The sequence below is a fragment of the Dendrobates tinctorius genome, unplaced genomic scaffold (assembly GCF_039654945.1).
Source record: "Dendrobates tinctorius isolate UK_male_01 unplaced genomic scaffold, ASM3965494v1 ptg000423l, whole genome shotgun sequence".
Taxonomy (NCBI): domain Eukaryota; kingdom Metazoa; phylum Chordata; class Amphibia; order Anura; family Dendrobatidae; genus Dendrobates; species Dendrobates tinctorius.
In genome coordinates this window covers 1,529,145-1,542,928 of record NW_027362087.1, presented here as the reverse complement: position 1 = coordinate 1,542,928, position 13,784 = coordinate 1,529,145, and the positions used below count along the sequence as shown (strand labels likewise).

General features: G+C 45.6%; 1 protein-coding gene and 1 long non-coding RNA gene across 2 annotated transcripts in view; both read left to right on the top strand.

Moving 5' to 3' along the window:
• LOC141076753 (tyrosinase-like) overlaps positions 1-13,784 on the top strand; it is a 189,825-nt gene that overhangs the window by 62,226 nt on the left and 113,815 nt on the right. The window lies entirely within an intron of this gene.
• LOC141076755 (uncharacterized) lies at positions 8,509-11,195 on the top strand. Its single transcript, XR_012227518.1, has 2 exons — positions 8,509-8,550; positions 8,935-11,195. It is a non-coding gene; the product is annotated as an uncharacterized lncRNA (long non-coding RNA).

Genomic DNA, 13,784 nt, shown 5'->3' with positions numbered 1-13,784 from the left:
TCATTGACGGTATGAACAAAGACTTACGAGACGCAGTACAGACAGCCAGACCTGAATGGAGACATGTAGATCCGAAAGACCTCCTTAAGGTAGCTAAAGAAATTGAGCAAACAAGGACAATAAAACGACCTGTCATGTATGCTGGAGCACAAGGAACAAAGTGGAGACGTAATAGGAAAGGCATGTGAGATGACACTGACGATCCATGCCATACTCCTACAAGTTCAACCAAAACATCTGTCTATGGCCAGACAGCTCCGACTTGAGTGTGCTCTACTAATTCCTGAGTATGTCACTCCTCAAAAGATGTAACGTTCTGAATCCAGCCACCCTCCTGCCTGTGGATTCAGAAAAGGGGGAATTGGTGACCGTATTGGCAAGTGAGGAAGGATTATTATTATTATTATTATTATTATTATTTATTGTTATAGCGCCATTTATTCCATGGCGCTTTACATGTGAGGGGGGTATACATAAAAACAAGTACAATAATCTTAAACAATACAAGTCATAACTGGTACAGGAGGAGAGAGGACCCTGCCCGCGAGGGCTCACAATCTTCAAGGGATGGGTGATAATACAGTAGGCGAGGGTAGAGCTGGTCGTGCAGCGGTTTGGTCGATCGGTGGTTACTGCAGGTTATAGGCTTGTCGGAAGAGGTGGGTCTTCAGGCTCTTTTTGAAGGTTTCGATGGTAGGTGAGAGTCTGATATGTTGTGGTAGAGAGTTCAAGAGTAGGTGATGCGCGAGAGAAATCTTGTATGCGATTGTGGGAAGAGGAGATAAGAGGGGAGTAGAGAAGGAGATCTTGTGAGGATCGGAGGTTGCGTGCAGGAAAGTACCGGGAGACGAGGTCACAGATGTATGGAGGAGACAAGTTGTGGATGGCTTTGTATGTCATGGTTAGGGTTTTGTAATGGAGTCTCTGGGCAATTGGGAGCCAGTGAAGGGATTGACAGAGGGGAGAAGCTGGGGAATAGCGGGGGGACAGGTGGATTAGTCGGGCAGCAGAGTTTAGAATAGATTGGAGGGGTGCGAGAGTGTTTGAGGGGAGGCCGCAGAGCATGAGGTTGCAGTAGTCAAGGCGAGAGATGATGAGGGCATGGACTAGGGTTTTTGCAGATTCTTGGGTGAGGAATGAACGGATGCGTGAAATATTTTTGAGTTGAAGTCGGCAGGAAGTGGAAAGGGTTTGGATATGTGGTTTGAAGGAGAGATCAGCATCAAGGATTACTCCGAGGCAGCGAGCTTGTGGGACTGGGGAGAGTGGGCAGTCATTTACTGTAATTGATAGGTTCGTAGGGGGGGTCACGTGAGATGGGGGAAAGATGATGAATTCTGTTTTGTCCATGTTGAGTTTCAGATATCTAGTGGAGAAGAAGGATGAAATAGTGGACAGACATTGAGGGATTCTGGTTAGTAGGGAGGTGATATCTGGTCCAGAGATGTAGATCTGTGTGTCATCAGCATAAAGATGATACTGAAAGCCATGAGATTCTATGAGCTGTCCCAGGCCAAAGGTGTAAATAGAGAACAGCAGGGGCCCTAGGACTGAACCTTGTGGGACTCCGACAGATAGGGGGCGAGGTGAGGAGGTGGTGTGTGAGTGGGAGACGCTGAATGTCCGGTCTGTTAGGTATGATGAGATCCAGGAGAGGGCCAAGTCTGTGATGCCGAGGGATGAGAGGGTCTGTAATAATAGGGAATGGTCCACTGTGTCAAAGGCAGCCGACAGGTCCAGGAGGAGGAGGACAGAGTAGTGTCGCTTGCTCTTGGCAGTTAAGAGGTCATTGGTGACCTTAGTAAGGGCAGTTTCAGTGGAGTGGTGTGACCGGAAGCCAGATTGTAAGCGGTCGAAGAGGGAGCAAGAAGAGAGATGGGAGGACAGTTCAAGGTAGACGTGTTGTTCCAGTAGCTTGGAGGCGTATGGGAGAAGTGATATAGGGCGATAGCTAGATACAGAGGATGGGTCAAGAGAGGGCTTTTTGAGGATAGGTGTGATGGAGGCATGTTTAAAGCTTGAGGGGAAAACACCAGTTGTTAGTGATAGGTTGAAGAGATGGGTTAGGGTTGGGATGAAGACTGTGGTGAGGTTTGGGATGAAGTGGGATGGGATCGGGTCGAGTGCACAGGTGGTGAGATGTGATCTTGAGAGTAGAGTGGAGAGTCGATCTTCTGTAATGGTGGAGAAGTTGGTTTTGAAGGTGGAGGGCTGGGAAGTCGGGAGGAAGGGCTCTGGGGGTTGTTGACCAAAACTGTCCCTGATGTTATCAATTTTCTGCTTGAAAAATGAGGCAAAGTCTTCAGCTGAGATGAGTGGGGAGGGAGGAGGTGCTGGGGGGCGGAGGAGAGAATTGAAGGTGTTGAATAACTGTTTAGGGTTGTGAGACAGGGAGGATATGAGAGATGAGAAGTAGGTTTGTTTAGCTGTGGCGAGTGTGGTCTTGAAAGTAGTGAGGGACTGTTTGAATGCGATGAAATGCTCGTTGGAGTGGGATCTTTTCCATCTGCGCTCAGCAGCCCTGGAAGCTCGCCTCAGCTCTTTGGTCAGGCTGGTGTGCCAGGGCTGTCTGTTGATTTTGCGAGTTTTGGTATGTGTAAGTGGGGCAGCGGATTCCAAAGCTACAGCTATTGTGGTGTTATATAGAGCGGCAGCGTCATCCGCATTGTGTAAGGAACTTATATCTGTAAGAGGGAGGAGGGATTCGGAGAATGAGTGTAGGTCAAGGTGTTTAAGATTCCTGCGAGGGTGTGAAAGTTTGTGGGGTGGGGATTGTAGACATGGAGTGAAGAGGGAAGAGAATGTGAGCAGGTTGTGGTCAGAGAGAGGAAGAGGTGAGTTAGAGAGGTTAGATAGGGAGCAGAGGCGGGTGAAGATGAGGTCCAGTGTGTGGCCATCTTTGTGGGTGGCTGTAGAAGACCATTGAGTGAGGCCGAAGGAGGAAGTGAGAGATAGAAGTTTAGTGGCAGCTGAGAGGGAAGTGTCAATGGGGATGTTGAAGTCGCCCATGATGATAGTAGGGATGTCCGCGGAAAGGAAATGAAGTAACCAGGTGGTGAAGTGGTCAAAGAAGGTGGTGGCTGGACCTGGGGGGCGGTAGATGACAGCCAGTTGGAGGTTGGAGGGGGAGTAGATGCGCACAGAGTGCACCTCAAAGGAAGGGAGGGTAACAGAGGGTGGCAGTGGGATTGGGGTGAAGGAGCAGGTATCTGACAGGAGAAAACCAACTCCTCCACCATGTTTGCTGCTGGGGCGGGGGGTGTGAGAAAGGTGGAAGCTGCCATACGAAAGTGCAGCAGGAGAGGCTGTGTCAGAAGGGGTGAGCCAGGTTTCGGTGATGGCGAGGAAGGAGAGTTTGGTAGTAACAAAAAGATCATGGATGTAGGAAAGCTTGTTGCAGACAGAGCGAGCGTTCCACAGAGCTCCTGTTAGTGGGACTGGGGAAGCGGGGGCTGGGTGAATGGGTATAAGGTTGGAGAGGTTACGGAAGGTTGTGATAGAGCGTGGATGGGAGGTAGAAATGACTGTGGGAATGTGGTGAGGAGGACCAGGATTTGGAGAGATATCACCAGCAGTGAGAAGGAGCAGAGAAAGTGTTACCAGGTGGGGGCAGGAGAGGGCATGAGGGGGCTGTCTGTGTTTGGAGACAGAGGATTGTATGTTAAGGAACAGTTTTGAGGCGGAGGTGAGGTGGATGGGGAGGATTGAAGAAGAGATGAACAGTTCCTTACTAGGAGTAGGGATTAGGGGAATTAGCAGAAAGTGAAGGATTATTGGGGTGAAAGTGAAAACAAACAGAGACATTGTTTACAGTGACTGTGTCCAGTTACCTTCAGTTCCCTTCTGGTTCAATTCTGGTTTTAATTCTTAAATTAATCTTCACACTTCTAGCACACACTTATAGCAATCACAATGCAGACTGAAGTCTATGCAGACTTGTACTCTGCAATATATGTACAACTAAGTGCAGTCAGGTGTGAAGCAGAGAGGAGTGGTCCCTGCTCATCTTGGCCAGACAATTAAGAGTGGACCAGATGTATATGATCAAGCCAGAGTAAACAAGGTCATAAATAACACTGGGGTAAGCTGGGGTTAGCTGAAAGGCATACCATGTGAATGCTAGGTGCAGAGGCAAGTCTATGTGCAAAGCTGGGTGACGCACTGTGTGTCCTTCATAGACAGACAGCAGGAGAGCAGGAGAGCTGGGTGGATGGACATACCATGTGAATGCTAGGTGTAGAGGCAAGTCTATGTGCAAAGCTGGGTGACGCACTGTGTGTCCTTCATAGACAGACAGCAGGAGAGCAGGAGAGCTGGGTGGATGGACATACCTGTCGGAAGAATAGAGATGCTTGTTAGAGTGCGATGGTGGCAGGTAGCAGGGCACAGTCTGTATACATCCTTCTGGTTTTAATTCTTAAATTAATCTTCACACTTCTAGCACACACTTATAGCAATCACAATGCAGACTGAAGTCTATGCAGACTTGTACTCTGCAATATATGTACAACTAAGTGCAGTCAGGTGTGAAGCAGAGAGGAGTGGTCCCTGCTCATCTTGGCCAGACAATTAAGAGTGGACCAGATGTATATGATCAAGCCAGAGTAAACAAGGTCATAAATAACACTGGGGTAAGCTGGGGTTAGCTGAAAGGCATACCATGTGAATGCTAGGTGCAGAGGCAAGTCTATGTGCAAAGCTGGGTGACGCACTGTGTGTCCTTCATAGACAGACAGCAGGAGAGCAGGAGAGCTGGGTGGATGGACATACCATGTGAATGCTAGGTGCAGAGGCAAGTCTATGTGCAAAGCTGGGTGACGCACTGTGTGTCCTTCATAGACAGACAGCAGGAGAGCAGGAGAGCTGGGTGGATGGACATACCTGTCGGAAGAATAGAGATGCTTGTTAGAGTGCGATGGTGGCAGGTAGCAGGGCACAGTCTGTATACATCCTTCTGGTTTTAATTCTTAAATTAATCTTCACACTTCTAGCACACACTTATAGCAATCACAATGCAGACTGAAGTCTATGCAGACTTGTACTCTGCAATATATGTACAACTAAGTGCAGTCAGGTGTGAAGCAGAGAGGAGTGGTCCCTGCTCATCTTGGCCAGACAATTAAGAGTGGACCAGATGTATATGATCAAGCCAGAGTAAACAAGGTCATAAATAACACTGGGGTAAGCTGGGGTTAGCTGAAAGGCATACCATGTGAATGCTAGGTGCAGAGGCAAGTCTATGTGCAAAGCTGGGTGACGCACTGTGTGTCCTTCATAGACAGACAGCAGGAGAGCAGGAGAGCTGGGTGGATGGACATACCATGTGAATGCTAGGTGCAGAGGCAAGTCTATGTGCAAAGCTGGGTGACGCACTGTGTGTCCTTCATAGACAGACAGCAGGAGAGCAGGAGAGCTGGGTGGATGGACATACCATGTGAATGCTAGGTGCAGAGGCAAGTCTATGTGCAAAGCTGGGTGACGCACTGTGTGTCCTTCATAGACAGACAGCAGGAGAGCAGGAGAGCTGGGTGGATGGACATACCTGTCGGAAGAATAGAGATGCTTGTTAGAGTGCGATGGTGGCAGGTAGCAGGGCACAGTCTGTATACATCCTTCTGGTTTTAATTCTTAAATTAATCTTCACACTTCTAGCACACACTTATAGCAATCACAATGCAGACTGAAGTCTATGCAGACTTGTACTCTGCAATATATGTACAACTAAGTGCAGTCAGGTGTGAAGCAGAGAGGAGTGGTCCCTGCTCATCTTGGCCAGACAATTAAGAGTGGACCAGATGTATATGATCAAGCCAGAGTAAACAAGGTCATAAATAACACTGGGGTAAGCTGGGGTTAGCTGAAAGGCATACCATGTGAATGCTAGGTGCAGAGGCAAGTCTATGTGCAAAGCTGGGTGACGCACTGTGTGTCCTTCATAGACAGACAGCAGGAGAGCAGGAGAGCTGGGTGGATGGACATACCATGTGAATGCTAGGTGCAGAGGCAAGTCTATGTGCAAAGCTGGGTGACGCACTGTGTGTCCTTCATAGACAGACAGCAGGAGAGCAGGAGAGCTGGGTGGATGGACATACCATGTGAATGCTAGGTGCAGAGGCAAGTCTATGTGCAAAGCTGGGTGACGCACTGTGTGTCCTTCATAGACAGACAGCAGGAGAGCAGGAGAGCTGGGTGGATGGACATACCATGTGAATGCTAGGTGTAGAGGCAAGTCTATGTGCAAAGCTGGGTGACGCACTGTGTGTCCTTCATAGACAGACAGCAGGAGAGCAGGAGAGCTGGGTGGATGGACATACCATGTGAATGCTAGGTGCAGAGGCAAGTCTATGTGCAAAGCTGGGTGACGCACTGTGTGTCCTTCATAGACAGACAGCAGGAGAGCAGGAGAGCTGGGTGGATGGACATACCTGTCGGAAGAATAGAGATGCTTGTTAGAGTGCGATGGTGGCAGGTAGCAGGGCGCAGTCTGTATACATCCTTCTGGTTTTAATTCTTAAATTAATCTTCACACTTCTAGCACACACTTATAGCAATCACAATGCAGACAGCTCAAGCCGTCGTGCTAGAAGGACCCCAATGAGCGGAGAAGTGCAGCTCCGCCTCCACCCACCTTAGCCGCATGGTCTGCCTAAGGAACAATATGGAACTGTGAGTGTAATCTCTTTGTTTTCTCCACTTTTATTTTATACCTGTACTGTACATATTTTATGTCTCAATTTTATAGCAACTTTTATCTGTAATCACTGTCCTCTTTCGGAAAATAAATGAAATTATTTAGATCTGTCTCCATGCTCTAAGAATCGAACTATACGCCTTTGATAGATAATCGCTACTAATTCAAGGGGTTTGCCACGGACCCTCTTAATTTAACACTGTGAATTAAGTAACCGTGACTGGTGGCAGCGCGTTGTGTACGGCTATTACGGCTTGCTGGCAGTCTAGAAGGGTCTTATATTGCTGAGTAAGGGGCTTCAGCCACAGCATTGATAATTCCCTTACTGCAGAAGCCTAATTGCCGGTTCACAACAGGCAGCCCGTCCGGCGACTAATTATCCTAGGTGCAGTTCCCTGACTGACCTGAGGGTAAGGGGGGCGCCGGAGAGCTGCGAGTTCCAAAGTGGAACTGAGAAAGTGGGATATACATAAATCCCCGCAGTACTTGGAAGATTGATAGCAGTGGTGGGGCATCCAAATTAAACTCCCCCTGCGGCAAATTGTAGAGCGAGATTAGCTTGCTGGATATTTTTGGTCACATGGTGCCAGTGTTGGGATAACTAAGATAAGCCCCACTGCGCCTGTGATAGCCGTGTGCCGGCATTGTGTCACGCCCCTCCGTCCGCTGATACACCCGTGTCAGTGGTGGGACTGTGACATAGTGGTGACACAGGGTCCGCTGTCCGTCGCGTTTTGGTGGCAGCGGGACTCCCGTTAGTGTCGCCCGTAAGTGGACGAACGGCGGTGGGCTGTTCGTCACATATTGGTACTTTGACATGACGCATGAACATGTCTGCATAGAACTGATGAGTCAGGAGACAGTTGGGTTTGCACACATTCATGAAAAACCTGTTCCTAATGCATACTTTGAGTTTCTTTTTTGTAGATGGCCCCAGATACCACCAGGATGGATGATTCTACAGTGGATATGCAGTAGTATCCTCACATGAGGTAATCCGAGCGGAACCACTCTCTCCTCACATGTCGGCGCAGGAGGCAGAGTTGAAGGCACTCACTGAGGCGTGTAGAGCCGCTGCAGGTAAAGTCGCTAATATTTTCACAGATTCGAAGCCCATTAAAAATGCAGAGCTGGTGAAACAATTGATGGAGGCATTGATGTTACCAGTCCAGGTTGGCATTGTCAAGGTAAAAGCACACACAAAGGTGGCTCCGTGGAGGTAGAGGGCAATAGAAGGGCGAACGAGGCTGCTAAAATAGCACAAGGCGGCCTAGAGAGAGCAGTGGACGGTGGCGGGGAGTCAGCGTATTCCAACCACATTGGGTCTAGATGTCCTGAAATCCCTCCAGCAAAAGGCTGCCCAAACAGAGAAGGTACACCGAGGGAGACTGGGAGCTGAGCTGAACTCAAATGGAGTATGGGAGAATAAGGATAAAATGTGCCCACCAAAGTCCCTGTTCCCAATCATGGCGCAAGCAGCACATGGCCCCAATCACACCTCAAAAAGTCACATGTGTGCCATGGTAGATGCCTTCTGGATCGCTCCTGGCTTCAGTTGCGCAGCCGCGAAACTTGTACAATCATGCCTCATCTGTGCACAGCACAACCCAGGTAAAACAGTAAAAGTCCCTAAGAAAGCGACACCTAGGCCTCTCTACCCGTTTCAGAGACGGCAGATTGACGACATACAGCTACCAAGGTAGGAGTGTATGCAAATATCCTAGTATGTGTAGATCTCTTCTCTGGATGGCCAGAGGCCTACCCGGTGAAAACGGCTACAGCTCGAGCTACTGCAAAGAAACTGATGATGGAACTAATACCACGATTCGGTGTCCCTGAAACAATTGAATCAGACAGAGGTACACACTTTACTGCTGAGGTAATGCAAAATGTAATGCAAATGATAGGTGTAGAACAAGCATTTCATACACCCTACCACCCACAGAGTTCAGGGAAGGTAGAGAGAATGAACGGGACACTAAAATTGAAAATACAGAAAACCATGGAGCAGACCCATAGACCATGGCCAGAGTGTCTCCCATTAACATTATTCTCAGTAAGGTACACACCCACGGGGAAAACTAAACTGTCACCCTTCGAGATACTGTTTGGAAGACCACCGAACACAGGGTTGTACTACCCACAGGTCTTAACACTCAATGTGGATAATTTGACAAGTTATGTAATCCAGTTGCAAAAGCATTTACCTCAAATGCATTCTCTAGTTTTCTCTTCCATTCCAGATCCAGATAGTGTGGAAGGAACTCACTGTCTACAACCTGGTGATTACGTATATGTCAAGAAACACTCCAGAAAGACCCTTGAATCCCGATATCAAGGACCTTACCAAGTACTCCTAACAACGCCTACTTCTGTTAAGTTGGAAGGACGACCAACCTGGATCCACGCATCACATTGCAAACTAGCCACAGGAATTAACAAAGCATAAGAGTGCATAATGTTTTGGTTTGGTTTTGTTGCATTATCTGTAATAATGGTAGCTGCGTGGGACAATCTAAATTCTCCAATGTCCTTGAATAATAAGTTTATACAACATCATGAAAAATTACTGAATGATTGGTCAAATCATTTGCTGGATCTGCACACATTCACCAGTATCAGCCACTAGTATTCCGTTCCTTGTTATTCCTATGCCACCCGAGGAATTATTTGCCTGGACCAGTTGTTCTGATACACTTGCTAATAATGCCACAAATAATGTGAAGTTATGGAACACAACTGTTGGAATACCTATTGTGGGATGGGTAGGATACCCTTGGTGGCAGGGTAATCTTTCAGGAAGTAATACATACCTTCAATATCTGGCATATAAAGGGGGGGCTTGGGTACCCAGGAATAGAACTCGATTAACCTACCTGGGGCAAATTCCAATGTATGGTCTACAAGTCAGTTTTAATGTAACTTCCCACTCTACTGATGCCTTCAAACCAATACTGCTAGAAAGAAGGTTGCATAACACGTCCTGGGAGTATTCCAATTTATTTCCCCAGGGCAATAATGAAACTTGTTTTAATATTTCAGGTAATATACCTTGCAACGAGTCATCTGGATATGAGAAAGGAACTCCCACCTGTGGAAATCCCGATGTAGGGTATTGTAGCCCTTTAGGACAACTTCCAAATTGGTGTATGCTTCAGAATGTATCTGCGTTCATAGATTTAGTTCATAGACTGGTATTACAACATTCAGCCCTATGGGACCTACCTAGTGACATGTACTGGATATGTGGAGACAATGCATATAAATGGTTGCCAGTAGGGGTAAAAGGTGCTTGTACTCTGGGTCGTTTGACTCCAGCTACCTTTGTTATTCCGAATGACCAGTTGAATACTCAGAGCATACCTAAACACACGTTGTACAAAAGAGCTGCTGACAATACACCTCGCCTCTCTGGGAGACCACATATAGTGCAGATGAGTGTGGCCAATAAAATTGTCAGCTCTATTTTTATTTATCCTATGATTACTCAAATGTGGGATAAATTAGTCAGGGCTACACATTACTTAGATGACCAAATATGGGATATATTGGATATATTGAACACCACCGTTGCTGTCCAAAATCAGCTTATTATAGTCACTAATCAGCATACCATAGTATTAGATTATTTAACTGCAGCGCAAGGAGGTATGTGTCAAGTCATCGGACCAGCTTGCTGTCATTATATAGATCCCAACAGTAGTTTAAAGTTAAGATCAAAAATAGAGGATGTTCAAAAACTTAGAGATCAGTACAATAAAGACAATGATCGTACTAAGGATAGTTGGTGGTCAGATACATTCTCCTTTCTTAATCCAGCTAATTGGTTTAAGGGTATTGGAGGCTGGATAGCTGGGATTATACTAAGTCTATTACGTATTGTTGTTTGTATCTTCGTAATATATGCGCTATTGAAACTTGTTTTTTGGTGTATCTCTGTATGCAAGAAAAGATGTAGAAATAGATAAGGAAGTTTGACTGTAAACAACAAGAATTTAACTATTATTCCTTTGAGTCCTAGATTGACATCTCATTTCTGGCATGAAGGAGCATACTCTTGCAATGATGGACGTGGCTTCAGTATCTGGGGGATGGAGAAGGTAGAAGACCTGTCTCCCTTGGGCAACCCGTCGGCCTGGGATAGTACCTGGTGAACGAGCCACTATCCGCTGTTGTTGCAGGATCCAGTGTTCCAGATTGTGGAAAATGAAGATGTCAAAGGGGGGAATGATAGGAACTGAAGGAGTTAAATTGAGTTCTGTCTATGTTGCATTCTCTTGTTTAAAACCTTATCTGTTCTTCGAGGAGATGTCTCAGACATCTCCCTTGTGAACCAAGGTCAAATACCTCTGCTTTTTCGCCTAAATGACTTTCTTTGTCGAAAACAAGTTGTAAAATCATTTGTACTGCGCATGTCTGTAAAATGTTTACATTCTTTACTATAAAAGACGGAAGCCTAACTGATAAGCCAGAGGCGTCTTGAGAGGCATCCCGAGTGGTATTATACAGCCGTGTCTGTGTTATCCTTATCATAGAATCATAGAATCGTAGAGTTGGAAGGGACCTCCTGGGCCATCTGGTCCAACCCCCTGCTCAAAGCAGGATTCGCTAAATCATCCCAGTCAGATGTCTGTCCAGCCTCTGTTTGAAGACTTCCATTGAAGGAGAACTCACCACTTCTCGTGGCAGCCTGTTCCACTCATTGATCACTCTAACTGTCAAAAAGTTTTTTCTAATATCTAATCTGTGTCTCCTCCCATTCAGTTTCATCCCATTGCTTCTAGTCTTTCCTTGTGCAAATGAGAATAAAGTTGATCCTTCTACAATGTGACAGCCCTTTAGATATTTGTAGACAGCAATTAAGTCTCCTCTCAGTCTTCTCTTTTGCAAACTAAACATTCCCAAATCCTGCAACCTTTCCTCATAAGACAGGGTTTGCAGACCGGTCACCATTCTGGTCGCTCTTTTCTGAACTTGCTCCAGTTTGTTGATGTCTTTTTTAAAATGTGGTGCCCAAAACTGGACACAATATTCCAGATGAGGTCTGACCAAAGAGGAGTAGAGGGAAATAATGACTTCACGTGATCTAGACTGTATGCTTCTGTTAATACATCCTAGAACTGCATTTGCCTTTTTTGCTGCTGCATCACACTGTTGACTCATATTCAGTCTGTGATCTATTAGTATACCCAAGTCTTTTTCACATGTGCTGTCACTTAGCCCTATTCCTCCCATTCTATATATGCTTTTTTCATTTTTATTGCCCAGATGTAGTACTTTGCATTTCTCCCTGTTAAAAACCATTCTGTTAGTTACTGCCCACTTCTCCAGTTTATTTAAATCTTTTTGAATCCTCTCTCTCTCTTCTTTAGTATTAGCTATCCCTCCTAGCTTTGTGTCATCAGCAAATTTAATCAGTTTACCCTCAATTCCTTCATCTAAATCATTGATAAAGATGTTGAACAATACAGGGCCCAGGACAGAGCCCTGTGGTACCCCACTTGAGACATTCTTCCAACTGGATGTGCAGCCATTTACGACCACTCTTTGGGTCCGATCACTAAGCCAGCTATGAATCCACCTAACAGTTGCCTTGTCCATTCCATACTTAGTCATTTTTTCAATAAGGATTTTATGAGAGACTTTGTCAAATGCTTTGCTGAAGTCAAGATATACTATATCTACAGCATTTCCTTGATCCACCCAATCAGTGATACCGTCATAGAAGGAAATTAAGTTAGTCTGACATGACTTATTAGTTACAAACCCATGCTGACTCTGTTTGATCACTTCATTCTTATCCAGGTATTGACTTACATGTTGTTTAATAATTTGTTCAAAGATCTTTCCTGGTATAGAAGTCAGACTCACCGGCCTATAGTTGCCTGGGTCCACCTTCTTCCCCTTTTTGAAGATAGGAACAACATTTGCTCTTCTCCAGTCTTCTGGCACTTCTCCTGTTCTCCAAGAATTTTCAAAGATTATGGAGAGTGGTTCAGAAATTTCTTCTGCTATCTCCTTCAGTACTCTGGGGTGTAATTCATCTGGACCTGGAGACTTGAATTCATTTAGGTTAGCTAAGTGTTTCCTCACTATCTTTCTGTTTATAGATATCCTGGATTCTTCTATTCCCTTAATAGGACAGTGAATAACAGTTGGTGTTACATTTCCTTTCTGAGAGAAAACAGATGCGAAATAGGAATTTAAAAGTTCAGCCTTCTCAACATCCTGTCTTACCATTTCATCATTTTCATCCTGTAAAAATCCTATAGCATCTTTGACTTTTCTTTTACTTTTGACATATCCCCAAAATCCTTTATTATTGCTTTTGACATCTCTTGCAAGCCTCAATTCATTTTCAGCTTTAGATAATCTGATTTGTGCCCTGCAGATTCTGCAGACAGCATTATATTCTTCTTTAGATATGCCTCCCTCTTTCCATTTTATAAACATTTTTTTCTTCCTTTTTAGCATGTGCTTAAGTTCTGTGTTCACCCATCCTGGTTTCCTTAAATGCTTCCTATTCTTCCCTCTTTTCGGAATTGTTAACAACTGTGCTTTGAGAATTTCATTTTTCAAGATTTCCCATCCTTCCTGGACATTTTTGTCTTTAAGGATACCCAGCCATTGGATCCCTCCAATTATCTTTCTGAATCCCTTAAAATCTGCCTTCTCGACGGAGCAATTGATTAGAGACATATGGTGCTTCACACCTAAGAACATCGGTCCTTCAGATGAAAGAGTAATCTGAGGGATCCCGACAATGTGCTCCGATCATCTGTAATGTGAGGTGATCACCCCAGTATTGCACTCCCTGACACTGCAGACACATGAGGGAACATGGCGGATACATGAGGTAATATTGATCCCATACATAATGTAGGAGCTGATACTACACTAGTGCATGATGTCTGAGGTGAATGTGCTCCGATCATCTGTAATGTGAGGTGATCACCCCAGTATTACACTCCCTGACACTGCAGACACATGAGGGAACATGGCGGATACATGAGGTAATATTGATCCCATATATGATGTAGGAGCTGATACTACACTGGTACACGATGTCTGAGGTGAATGTGCTCCTATCATC